The 12,926-nt window shown below is 38.3% G+C and overlaps 1 long non-coding RNA gene across 2 annotated transcripts in view; it reads right to left on the bottom strand.

Moving 5' to 3' along the window:
• Positions 1-1,289: 1,289 nt before the first annotated feature.
• The window catches only part of LOC122203882, a 42,251-nt gene continuing 30,614 nt past the window's right edge, over positions 1,290-12,926 (bottom strand). The window contains exons 4-5 of one of the 2 annotated variants that reach the window (XR_006195380.1): positions 3,953-4,021; positions 1,290-1,597 (exon numbers count right to left, since the gene is read on the bottom strand). This is a non-coding gene — a long non-coding RNA (uncharacterized LOC122203882). Of the gene's footprint in view, positions 1,598-2,541; positions 2,629-3,952; positions 4,022-12,926 lie in introns of those variants that run through there. The other variant, XR_006195381.1, reaches the window with a different exon arrangement.

The raw sequence follows: 12,926 nt of genomic DNA, 5'->3' as shown, positions 1-12,926 counted from the left end.
ATGCCAGATACTTGGTAATTACTTGTAGAATCAATGAACTTCCAATACGATTATAAGAGAAAGGTAATGCCCAAACAAGATGAATATACTCTTCTGTATATAAAAGACAAACACGCATTCCAGGGTTCAAACCTAGGCAAAGAGAAATAACAGCTGAAGAGTACAAGGCAGATAAGTGCCAGGATGAAGACAGAAATTGAATGCAATCGTGATATTTTCAGTTCCTTCTAACTTTTTTCCACTCAGAGTTCTCTCAATGCAAAAGTATTCATCAGGTCGTAATAATAATCAATTCTTATTAGATCTTACCCTATGCCATACATTGTTCTCACCCTTTATATGGATAAACTCCCTTTGTCTTGGCAATACCCCATGAGAGAAGTACTATTTGTATCCCCATTTTACAGATGAAGAAATAGGGAGTGTGAGTACCTTGCCCAATGTTACATAGCTAGTGTTTGGTGGAGCTGGGCTGCAATCCCAGGCAGCCTGACTATACAGACTGTGGTTGTAATTACACCGCAGCAGGCATATAATAAAATGCTCTTCATATGTGCATCAGTTGAGGCATAAGTTAATATTTCTCCATTGAATCCTAAATATACATTTTGCCCTCTCTCTGCTGTCATCATGACTGACTGTGACAGTTTAATTTTAAAGTGATATGATATAAAATTAATAGAAAAAAAGAACTATGAGATAGGGTAAGCCCTGGCTCAGGGGTCAAGAGCTTACCTTCCTGGGGCTACCACTAAGTACCTGCATAACCTTGACCTAATGCCTTAGCATGTGCAGGCCTCAGTTTTCTTATTATATAAAAATGTTGCTTTTGGATGCAATGATTCTTATAGTCTCCTACAGAATACATTCTGATTCTGTGAGACAACCAGAAAAGCCCTGTGTTGTTTGGCAACCAGCAGCATTAATTTGAAAGCAATAGGGAATATGGTTAAGTCATCCATATTTCACTTTGAACTCAGATCAACCTCTCTGGCGGAATTTAAGAACTAGGTATATACAGGAACAAATATGATCAAACATAAGAGCTTTGGAATTATATCCTATTGGAGAAGTATCAGGAGACTAGGAACAGCCAGAACAAAGACAGCACGAAAATGAACACTGCATTTGTTCGTCATCAACTGGAGCTATCCAATCATTTTGAGGAAAAGAAATGCTTCAAATGAGTGATGATTTTAATGAGATCTGACTACACCCTCTCCTCCATACCGTTACTTGGTTCCCATTGGCTAGGGAACCACTCACCTTTAAGAATGATGAGGCATCAGGTCACTCTCATTAAAAAAAAAAAAAAAGTAATTCTTGATGGATACTTTAAGAGTCAAGATAAAGTCAAATGTAGCGAACATAAGGGTCTTATCATTATAACATTTGTGACCAGGTGGAGAAAAACCAGGACTGGGGCTTCTGACAGCTGAGAAGGAAATGTTCGCTGGTGTGGCAGAGGCTCAGTCAGTGCTCAGAGTAAGGGTACTTTGCAGAAATTTGGGATCAGGGCCTGAAGGAGCAGGAAAGGGCCAGATTCAGTGCCAGTGTCTGAGGTGCTTGTCAGCGAGCTTGAGAAGAGCTGTGGATGCTGTGAAAATAGAAAACAGTCAGCAATGATTTCAGGGCAGGCGTTGGAAAGAGGGCAGCGGGTTTAGCTAAGTATGAAAAGTACAATAGCACACTAAAGCTTGTCACTGTGAGCACATCTGATTCTCAAGGCTTAGAGGTGTATGCCCTTTCAGAATTTTTTCCTTTGATTGAGACTGAAGGTCCAACCACAAGAGAAAATAGTGAAGAGGAATGTTGTGGTTTTCTCATACCTTTATGAAAGATAAGGAACTGTGATGAAGGTGCATGAGCCAGTAATTTCTATAATCAAACAGAATTTAATATAACCACTAATTACTAATATTCAAAAAGAATTATATGCCATTAGTACAATGACTTTATAATATGAGAAGATGGTGATTCTGTTTCCCTGCCCACCAAATGTGAGAAGTTGATTAGGAAGACTAACCTAGAACAGTATCAGTCAGGATGCACGTGTGTTTCCCAAGAAGACCCTATGTCATGTATTGGATTTAAGCAACTCCTGAAAGGGTACTTGATCAGGTGCATGACCCTCCCTTCCAGGAATTACCCCAGGGCAGCTCATCTCTTACCCCCCATCAACCCTCATAAGTCGTGAGGACTCACAGATAAAGTTGCTGAGTAAATTAACTAGACAATGTTGTAGAATCACGGCCAGCGCCTACCAGAAAAGAGGGATCTCCCTTCATAGGCTGATAGTAAACATTACAAGACCATGCCTGGTGGTGTTTACTTCTCTATTCCCAGTGCCCAACACAAGTGATTACTCCATAATTGATTATTTGTTCAGTGAATGAATCAGAGAATAATTATTATCTTATGTATCAAACTCTTTACTCTAAAACAAAAACAAGACAACTGATGCAGATGTTTTCTTCTATCAGTGTTCCATTGAACTTGATGTCATTATTCCTGTTCCATTGAACTTGAATGTCATTATTCCTGGTCTCCTTTTTAATTACTCCTCCACTTGTCACTCCATTCCCCTACAAACCAGCATTCTGCCTTCTATCACTTCTCTTCTATTGTCTGGTGAGAGAGTGGAGGGAATAAGAAAACAAAATAAAACAAAACCCTCATCCCTAAAACATTTGTATTTAATATTATTCAAACCAAGTTGAGGTGGAATAAACTTAGAAAAATACGGAAGTCATTATCAAGGAAATGAGAAGTTACATGTGATTTCTTTTTCTTCCTGTTATTTCCACACGGTTACCAGCACCTCCATTTTATAGTGGTTTTAAGATTATTGTAGTAGAAGTCTGGCTACAAAAATACAGATTTGCTTTCCATCATCACAACATGGACTTCACCATGTGAAGATGCAATTTTTATTTTAAAATACATATTAAATTCTATTCCAGTCCCCAAAACTATGCTTCCCAGCTTTTCTCTATCCTGCCACATACAGATCCTCACTGCTTGAAGCAAACCTGATGTATAGAAATCAGAATTCTCTTAAACTCCAAGGTGATTCTTTCCTTTACAAGAATATTCACCAAAATGTTCCTAAAAAATAGCTAGTTTCTCCTCTGCATTTAAATGATAATGTGACATACAAAAATTCAGTCCACTAAGGAAGTTGAAGGAGTTCAACTATGCTTTTAAATGACACAAGACCAATAACTTAAATCTGAATAGCAGTTTCTATATTTTAAAGTATTGTAATCAATCTTCGCAATCTAATTAAAGATAGGCTTCCAAAGATAAAATAGGGTGTTAGGGTTAAAAATTCAAAGATAGTAAAAGACACAAGCTGTGCTTTCAAGAAGCTTATGTTCTAATTACAGAGAAAGCTAGGTAAATATTTAGAACACAGTGTGATATGTCCTGTGTTGAGAAGAAGACAACAAGCCCCAAAATGGATTTGTTTATCTAAGACCCATGTCACTAAACCTAGACTTAACCTAATTATAGTTTCGGCTCTTTTAGAAATGGAATTTTCAACCAGTCTTTCTGGAATCACATGATCAGCACTAGTTGGATAATCTGCCTGATAGACCCGTTATCCCCTAAAGGAAAGTAATTTTGCAATAACCAACACACTTTTTTTTAAATCTAGTATAATTTCCTTGTTCCTCCTCCCTCTGGCTGTAAAAATTTTGTAAAGCTCCTCGGAGCTCACTTCTATCTGCTAGATTAGATGCTGCCTGATCCCAATCAATTTTTGCTTACATAAACTCTTAGAAGTTCAATATGCCTCAGTTTATCTTTTCACACCCATCATAAAGGCATAGAGCAATACAGAGGAAACACATACACGACTGGTTACCCGTGAGCAGCAAGAGAAAGCCAAACAGTGAAAAAAAAACACCCTTCTGGATGATACAAGCAGACAATGATATTTACTCACCTCAGTTCCCCTCCCAGCTTCTTTCCCTTACTGTAGTTTGGGCACCTGTTACATGGTCTTGTTCTGAAGCTGTAATATAGTTTAGGTTATGATTAACTTCATATGCAACACAGGATTCTAAAGTATCTGCGTCGTCTTAGAGTAATGAACTACAAATTTGATTTTCTGAATTGATTGATCCTATCGAGCTTCTCAACAGTTATGGGAATCACTTAAGTTCCCTTTCTTGGCCCTCTAACAGAGCTTTAAACCACCACTTGTGAATTGCCTGCAGTAGCCAGCAAGAACAAACCTAGCTGAATCCTCCAGCTCAAATGCAAGTTTCAGAAAGGTCCATGCACATGATCTACTCACAAACCAGCACAACAAAGTAATGTATCCATGCTTAGGAGAATGGAAGTCACACAGGCCTGTCTCTCTCATTTCCTCACAATTCAACTTTGGGCAAGTCACTCTACCACCATTATCCAGTTTCTTCAATCAAGAAATAAAGATGATAATATACAGCATCTCTCACAGATTTTGTGAAAATGAAACTAGATCATTATGTAAATCTTTTAGCACAGTACCTGATACCAATAAAGTGGCTAGGAAATGATTATTATAATTCTTTAAATTATTTATTCTAAAAAGTTCACTATTTAAGCTTGTCTATTTTGAGAACACGGCTAGCCCTCAAGAGTGCTACTCGAGAAAATCTTGAATAGAAAAAGAACCAGAATTCTTTAAAGGCATTAGGACTATTCATTTCCAATCCCACATAACTGGAATTAGTTGTCATTGTCTCCAGCATCTTCACAGTTTTTCCCCTTCCCCTGATGGATCCTTCTTCTCCCTCTTTGATGTTATCCCTGCTTGCAATTTCCCTTCCATGAAAAATCACTTTTGTATCCTTTGTGCTGCCATTCTCCATTTATAAGCCCCATTTACGATCCCTTTATCTGTCCTCTAGGACTCTGGGGGCTGGTCTCTAAGGATTAAATATGGGTATTCCCCTTTCCCTCTGGTTTCTAGTTGGGTTTGGACAGTAGGAGGCACCAGCAAGAAATGATGTCTTTCTCTGTTCCCTGCCTGTTTTGTCATCAGGGTCTGGCAGTCGCTGTACCTCTCTCCACAGACCCTGCCCAGTGGCTCTTTTCCTTCCCCTTCAGCCTAAAGGGTGGTAGTGGCTTCTTGTTCTTATTAATCACCAGTGGCCTCCACACCCTTTGTTGATTTCCTTAATCCTGTTCAGTAAATAACTGTCCTTAGAATTACATCCCTGTTGTTTTCTTCAGGGAAGGTGGCAATTGTCTTTCACTTTCATTCACTCTTTTTGCCAATTCACCTATTAATTTAACCATCTACTCAAATTATAATATTCCAATCACGCCGCTGGGACACTGAGGCGCAAATAAAAAAGGGAACTGAAGGACTGTAATGGGGCCAAATCTGCACCAAACACTGAAGCTGCAGAATACCCAAAGAGACTTCCAGCCTTCCTGTTTCTATGAAGGTTTCTGATCAGTTGTCTTGATGGAGCTACAAGGGAATATGCAGGGATTGTAGAGAATAGGATTAGAGCTCACACTTAGAGGTGAGATCTGCATATTCTATCCTCTTTCCCCCAACACACACACACACACACACACACACACACACACACACACACACACACACAGTTACATTCACACATACACATATACACTAAGTCTAATGAGAGGGTTCCTGGAAAAGGCAGAGAACTTTTCCTGAGCTGAGCATACTGCTTCTACGATCCAAGAATTTTGTCGCATTTAGGATAGAAGACATTTATTTGTCACATTTGAGACAGTTGTTAGATATCCATTAGCAGCAATGGAACCAAAACAGAATTTTCAAAGTGGGTGGTGATGATGACGAAGATGGTCTGGAATGAGCAATAACCAGGTGTCACACAGACGTCTTTAAGGAAAAGCAAAGACAGCAGAACTACAGACACTCCACCAAATCACAGAATCTAAATTCCAAGGAGAAGAGTCTTAACCAAGGGTCGCAAGCTAGTTCCTGATATGATAAAGAATAAACCCACTTCTCATGACACTCTGCCCTTACCTTTTTAGGACTGATGATTACAGAGTTGTATTTTTAACAAGAATCAGAGTCATAAGTAGGACATGGTAGAATTTCAGGAAATAAACTACATCCGGAGGAAGTACTTTGGAAATGTAAGGTTTCGCTGGGCCCTCAAAATCACTGTACAGGCAGTCACTCTCTCCACCTACGCATACGGCCAGCCCTGCTTCTGGTCCTGCTGACTGGGAAGGGCTCAGCTGTGATTTGTACACACTTTTCTTCATATCTGAATGCCCTCAGGTAAGGGTGGATTAACTTGCCCTTGGCATTCTTGGTGTGAGGCATCATCTGTCATGCCTTATGTCTTTTTAAAATTTTCTTGGCTTGAACCTTTCCATTTTGTTATCACTAGTAAGATTGCAGGCAGTTCCAACTGTGAGCCATTTGAGTTCTCAGGTGCGTGTTTGAGGGGATGAAGACCTATGCCAGGAATATAGGTTAATGCCAGTGCCAAACACAAATCCTCCTCTATCAGATTCTGGAGAAATCCTGGAAATGACTGTAAGAATAACTCACAGCAGTCACATGGTGTTCTTTTTCAGAGAAGAGATGCAATGGGTCTATCCACACTGTTCTTAGAGAAAAATATTTCGTCAGAACTGAATTTTTATTACGTGCAGCAGTTGGTGAGTAAAATCCCATCCTTAACCTGGCTGGCCCCATTTGTACTGGATGCTGTGGCAGTTGACCAGGTGCCCACCATCAGGACTGAAGCATTAATTTCCCCAGGTCCTAAGTGCTGGGAGTATTAGTGTGGACAGCTCTCAGCCCAGTCTGTCCGTTTCCATAATTAGCTTTTGGCTGAAGAGAGCAGCTTTGCCCAAGACCGTGCTGCCTTCCTAGGGACAATATTCCTTTACTATCTGGAGTTAAGAGTAAAACACTAAGGGGGATACAAGCTGGGCACCTTTGCCTTAATTTGAAATAATGCTTCAGGGCCAATCCCAGAGCCCACAGGATCTGCTTAGTCCTCTGTTGCTACTGCACTGCAGCCCAACTTCCCTTCCGCCCCTTCCTGCACCCTGCATTCACCCCTCCCACAAGTGTTGCTCCTGAGAGCACTTTCCAGTGGAAGTTAACTGTGTCAGTCTCTGTCTCAGAGTTGGTTTCCCAAGGAAACTGACTGGCAATACTACCCATGCATCATTCCAGATGCTCCCAAAATGCTAAGACATGTTCTACATAATATTTCCAAAACCTTTTTCTGTCCTTTGTTTCATTGGAGCCTTAGTACCATCTTCAGAGTCAGAGATGTCTGGATTGTCATGACTTTGTACTGGTCCCATAGCCAACTCACTGGGTATACAACTTGCCCACGTTTCTCACTGCTCTGAATGAAACGAGCAGCTCCTGTCATTCTACTATCCTGTCCCCCTCTACTGACCCCTATTCCTCCATCTGTATATAGCTTTTTGCTCCAAAGAGCTCCTAAAATATTGCTCTGGGTGTTACCTTCTTTGCCTTCTTGCTTCATTAATAATGACAATAAGAATGGAAAATATTTTCAAATATATACAATTATACTTGTTAGGTGTTCCCAATTATTCCTCAATAAAATTATACTGAGAAATAGTTAACTGATTATTTAGATGTAATAAGTGAGGCCCGAGAAGACTGAACCTGATTCCCCCAAGTGTGGAACATAGGAGATGAAAAATGTCATAGGACAGGGACAATGTCTTTGGTACTGCCTATTATCCTAAAGGATGATCCCTCCACCCCCTTTAAGAAACAGATAAATGGGGAAGAGGTCTTCTTTCCTAAAATAAATATGTGATTGTATTTTCCTATTAAAATTCCCCATAGGAAAGGTTCCCATTAGGAACCCGAAGTGAAAAATTAGGAAAACCCAGTAAATTGTTCAAGGTCACCGGGCTAACTTAGAGATACCAGCTCCTAACCAGACCTGGACTTGCCTTCTCAGATGCTCTGTGTAGACGACCTAGACTCTTCAGTATGCAGGGAAGCTACATTCTGCAGAAGGTGGGTAAACGGAATTCTCATTTTAATTTAGATAACCTTTTGATAAATATTTGTTTCCACTAACTCTTTAAAGCCTGTCTTATAAGGCTGATATGTTCTCTTTTATTTGCCCTACCTCTCCTTGTATCCAATATTTTATTCATTTATCAGAATAGTCATCAAAATAGTGCAGATTATTATTTTTTAACTAAAAAAAATCAAAACTATTAACTACAGACATCTTTATTGTTTATTTTTAAATTTAACTATTTTATGCAGGCAAAAGATGAAAATGGGTCAAAAATCAAAGCTACAAATAGAAGTACACTGAATAGTCTCCATGTGAGCTCATGTGCCAAACATCAAGTTCCCTTCACCACAAAAACCTATGATCTCAGGTTCTTGGGCATCCTTCCAGTGATAGGTCATGCAAATTTAAGATAGTTATATAAAAAAATGTATTAATGTCTTCTATTTTCTATCTTACTATATAAGATAGCTGATTATAATAGTTTACACAGACTTCTACACCTTCTTTCTTCAATTAAGAGGCTACTTTAGAGATCATTTCCATTAGTACAGAAACTTTTTAAAACTTTTACCTTTTTAGTGCTGCATACTATTCCCTTGTATAGGTCTACCATAATTACTTGTTTTTAATTTGTCTCTTTCATGTACATTAAAATTATAACAAGTTTTTCTATTAGAGGCAAACTGCAATTAATAACAGATACCTAAGGATATAACCTCAACAGTGGAATTTCTTCCTCAAAGAGTGAGGTATTTGTGATTTTGACAGCTATTGCCAAATTCCTGTTCATACAGGTTGTGCTAATTCATGCTCACAAGCAATAGGAATTCCTCCACACATTCACCAGTGCAGCATGTTATGACTTTTTAAAAAATATCTATCATTGCTAATATAATAGACTGAGCATGGTATCTCAAAGGCGTTATAGTTTGCATTGCTTTGACTTATGTTTATCATTATTTGATACATTAAAAGCCATTTATATTTATTTTCATAGAATATATAGTTTTTTTCTATTTTTCTGTTGGTCTCTTATTAACTGAGAATATTTTTCATATAATTGGGAAATTAGCCTTTTGGAATTTGAGTATCAAGTGTTGTGTTTTGTTTTGTTTTGTTTTTTTAGTGTTTGATTTTGCCTATGGTGCTTTTCATCATTACACTTTTTTTTCTAATTTTCGTATCTTCAAATTTATTGGTGCTTTGTGGGGTTGAGGGTTTTATTTCAAGTTAAGAATTTCTCTGTAGTTAAAAAGCATTCATCCATGCTTTCTTCTTATATCCTTTAGGTAAAATAGTTGTTAGTGCCTTTCTGAAGGAACTATCTCATTCATAAGTATTTGGATTCATTTGCTAATTGTTTCCAACAATTTGTATGGACTGGACTGGGGCCAAACACCTCCTCAAACTATTTTTAAAGCTCAATGAAAACACATTTAAAGAGATAATAGATTAAGTGATTTCAAGAGAAAAGTTTATATGGCTAGTAGGGCACAGAACAAAATTTATAAGATCCTTAAACAAAAGAGAAAACTCCAACTTGGGTGGCCAAATCCCAAAACATCTTAAGTGGCAAAAGCACTAGAAATGGGAAGAAAAATATAAGGCTGTCTGACTTTACTATAGCTCATAGGAATTTTGAATTAGCCCCTGTAAAGAGGTGGCAAAAACTGAAAATTGAAAGACTCCAAAAGCTTCAAAATGAAGATTTCATGTGCAGTTGATCTGAGGTGTTTCTGAGTTGTCTCATTTAGCAAATCTGATGTCAGGGGCAGGGAGGAAACAAACAAGCATATTTCTTGATTTCCTTATCTGGACCTCGTGCCCCAAGGTGGAGGAGCTACGAAATCAAGCAAGAAGGATATTCACATTTCTTTACCTTTCTAAAGAGGTAAAAGAACCCAACCCAGTAATTCCTCAATGATGATATTAATAGATTTTTATTTTTCTTTTTAATGGCACTGAAATACATTGGGAAATATCTTTAGATATCAATTGCTGTGGGTTTTATTAACTATCAATGGGTAATAGCTAATCTGCAGTGTTTATTGAAGGTTTATTATATGCCAAGCTCAGATACTCAATTGACTGAACCACTCAGGCACCCCGTGAAGAAACACTTATTAAATGTGAGAACATAATGGGAACAAAAAAGAAGTCAGCACAAATAATGTGGTGTTTTTCAAATAAGTCCGAGGCAATGAGAATGGTGGCTTAAGTTTGCACATTCAAGTCCATGAGACCTTACAGGAGCAAATGCACCAGAACAAAACCCTTCAAACTACTAATATTTACTTGCTTTTATCTTTAAGTTCTTGATACAACTGTAAACTTGGCCAAGAATGACATAGACCTCTATTAATCCTTGTTGTAGAAGTGGGTCCTGGATCAGCAGATCTAGACATTTGCTTTTCTTTCTCTCTTTCAATTTGTTATATAATTAAGAAATTGACTTTGTCACTGGTGTCTGGGAGGGAGATTCTAAATCCTTGGAATTTCTGGAGTGGTAAAAGTGTCTTTTTATTCCTGAGCCCCTTAGATCACACCTCAGTTTATGTTAAGTGATGAGATGATTCAGGATGGGACTGGTCACCAGAAAGACCAAACATTTCATTAGAAGCCTGGGGCTGTAAGTCAGTCAAACCTCTGGAGAAGGTAGGGAGTGTAGAGAATAGATCCAGATGTCTATCTGACTGAAAGCTTCTACTGTGCAGCAAGAGACAAGAAAGGTGTCTCCTGACTCATGTGTCCATTCACAGAAACCCAAGCAAAGGAGATTATCCTACCAAACATGGTTGCTCTTGCTTTTTGACACCTACTGATCTTATCAAACATTTAGCTCAAACACCTGCTTTATGTGCCTCAAACCAAACATATACGTCCTATATTACTCTACTCTTTCTACAGGGACATGAGTACTTTGTGGAAGTTCTGCTAGACAGAGAACAGTACTTTGGCTATTCTGGGACTTTGTACATTATGACTTATCTAGTGTATCATGTCAAAGCTCCACAGAAGGAACAATTTCCTGACGTTGGTTTCATTCCTCCTCTGTGGCCCATCACTTTGGAATCAATATCCATGATCCTCAATTTCCCAGCTTTACTTTCAGGCTTCTGGTTCCTACCATGGAGCCCAAGGCATGCCACCTGAGTGGGAGGACCTCCTTGTACTGCCTTTGAGCAGTCTCTTTTTTATCCTGCCATTACATCCTTGTACTAACGCTTATAGGATGCCTGGGCCCCATGGGACCTCTCTGATGGAAAGGGAGATGGGAGAGTAATGGGGGCCTTAGTCTTATGTTACTTTCCAAGTCCTAGCATAAACCTTGAAATAATAACATTTGGGAAAGTATGACATTTTTCCTGGGGCACCTGGGTGGCTTAGTTGGTTGAGTGTCAGACTTCAGTTCAGGTCATGGTCTCCCAGTCTGTGAGTTCGAGACCCATGTTGGGCTCTGTGAGCCTGGTACCTGCTTTGGGTTCTGTGCCTCTCTTTCTCTCTCTCTGCCCCTCCCTCACTCATTCTCTCTCTCTCTCTCTCTCTGTCTCTCTCTCTCTCTCTCTCTCTGTGTGTCTCAAAAATAAACAAACATTAAAATGAAATTAAAAAAATTAAAAATTGTCATTTTTTGAACCTCACTATTTTTATTAAGATAGAAAAGCTCCACCAGACAGTCAGGCATTTACACAAATGTTTACTCCCCCTTCCATACTTGGTTAATGGAAAAGGATGCTTAAATCTTTCAGCAGCCAATCATCAATTGGTTAGGCTAATTACAGAGAAGTTTTCACACTGTTGTCTTATCTCCTTCCACATTAACTGATGTGTCTCATGTAGTTACATTTCAGTGCCCCATCAAAAGGCTTGGAGGTGAGTGTTTCTACACTGTTGTGCTATGGAAAGCATATGTGGTTTGTACCTATGGATAGAGTTGAGGGTTAAGAGGATGATGGGGAGCATTTAGCTGGTCACCTATCAAGGAAATAAGACTTAAGAGTAAGGACAAGGGAGTTAACTTGAAATCAAGGTTATTTTTATTGGTATTTTCATTTTTTTTTTTGCAACAAAAATTAGTTTGCCCATTTTCATTGGTTAAAGCAGAGATCTGTACTCAGTTTTAAATTTCCATAGCCAAAGATCATAAATGTGGCTCCTGACCTCAGCTATAATTTTGATTTTCTGTTCAGGAGTTATTTAAATAAATAATTATTTTTAAGAACAAAAATTTGTAACATTCATATTAGAAATGACGTTTACAAATTCCAAATTGAGACTTCTTTATGATCAAGATTTTACCCCCCTGTTATTGTCTATTCAGTTATCCCTCCAAATATTTGCACTTACTATTTTTTGGAAAATATAGTCTAAGGATCAATCACACAACTCTAAAAAGTCCTACCTTCAATATTCTTATCTTTCATATTCTTCTGTTTTTGTTTTTGTTTTTTTTTTTTCAGTTTATCATCTTACTGCATTTCCCATTTTGCTGCAAGGTTTCATTCTTTTTTTTTAAATTTACATTCAAATTAGCATATAGCACAACAATTATTTCACAAGTAGATTCCTTAATGCCCCTTACACATTTAATCCATCCCCCACATCATTAACCCTCTGGTTCTTCATATTTATGAGTCACTTATGCTTTGTCCCCCTCCCTGTTTTTATAACATTTTTTCTTCCCTTCCCTTATGTTCATCTGTTCTGTGTCTTAAAGTCCTCATATGAGTGAAGTCATATGATATTTCTCTTTCTCTGACTAATTTCACTTAGCATAATACCCTCCAGTTCCATCCACGTTGGTGCAAATCGCAAGATATCATTCATTTTGATTGCCGAGTAATACTCCGTTTTGTGTGTGTGTGTGTGTGTGTGTGTGTGTGTGTG

This window comes from Panthera leo, chromosome D3 (genome assembly GCF_018350215.1).
Source record: "Panthera leo isolate Ple1 chromosome D3, P.leo_Ple1_pat1.1, whole genome shotgun sequence".
NCBI lineage: Eukaryota > Metazoa > Chordata > Mammalia > Carnivora > Felidae > Panthera > Panthera leo.
This window is presented reverse-complemented; position numbering and strand designations above follow the sequence as displayed.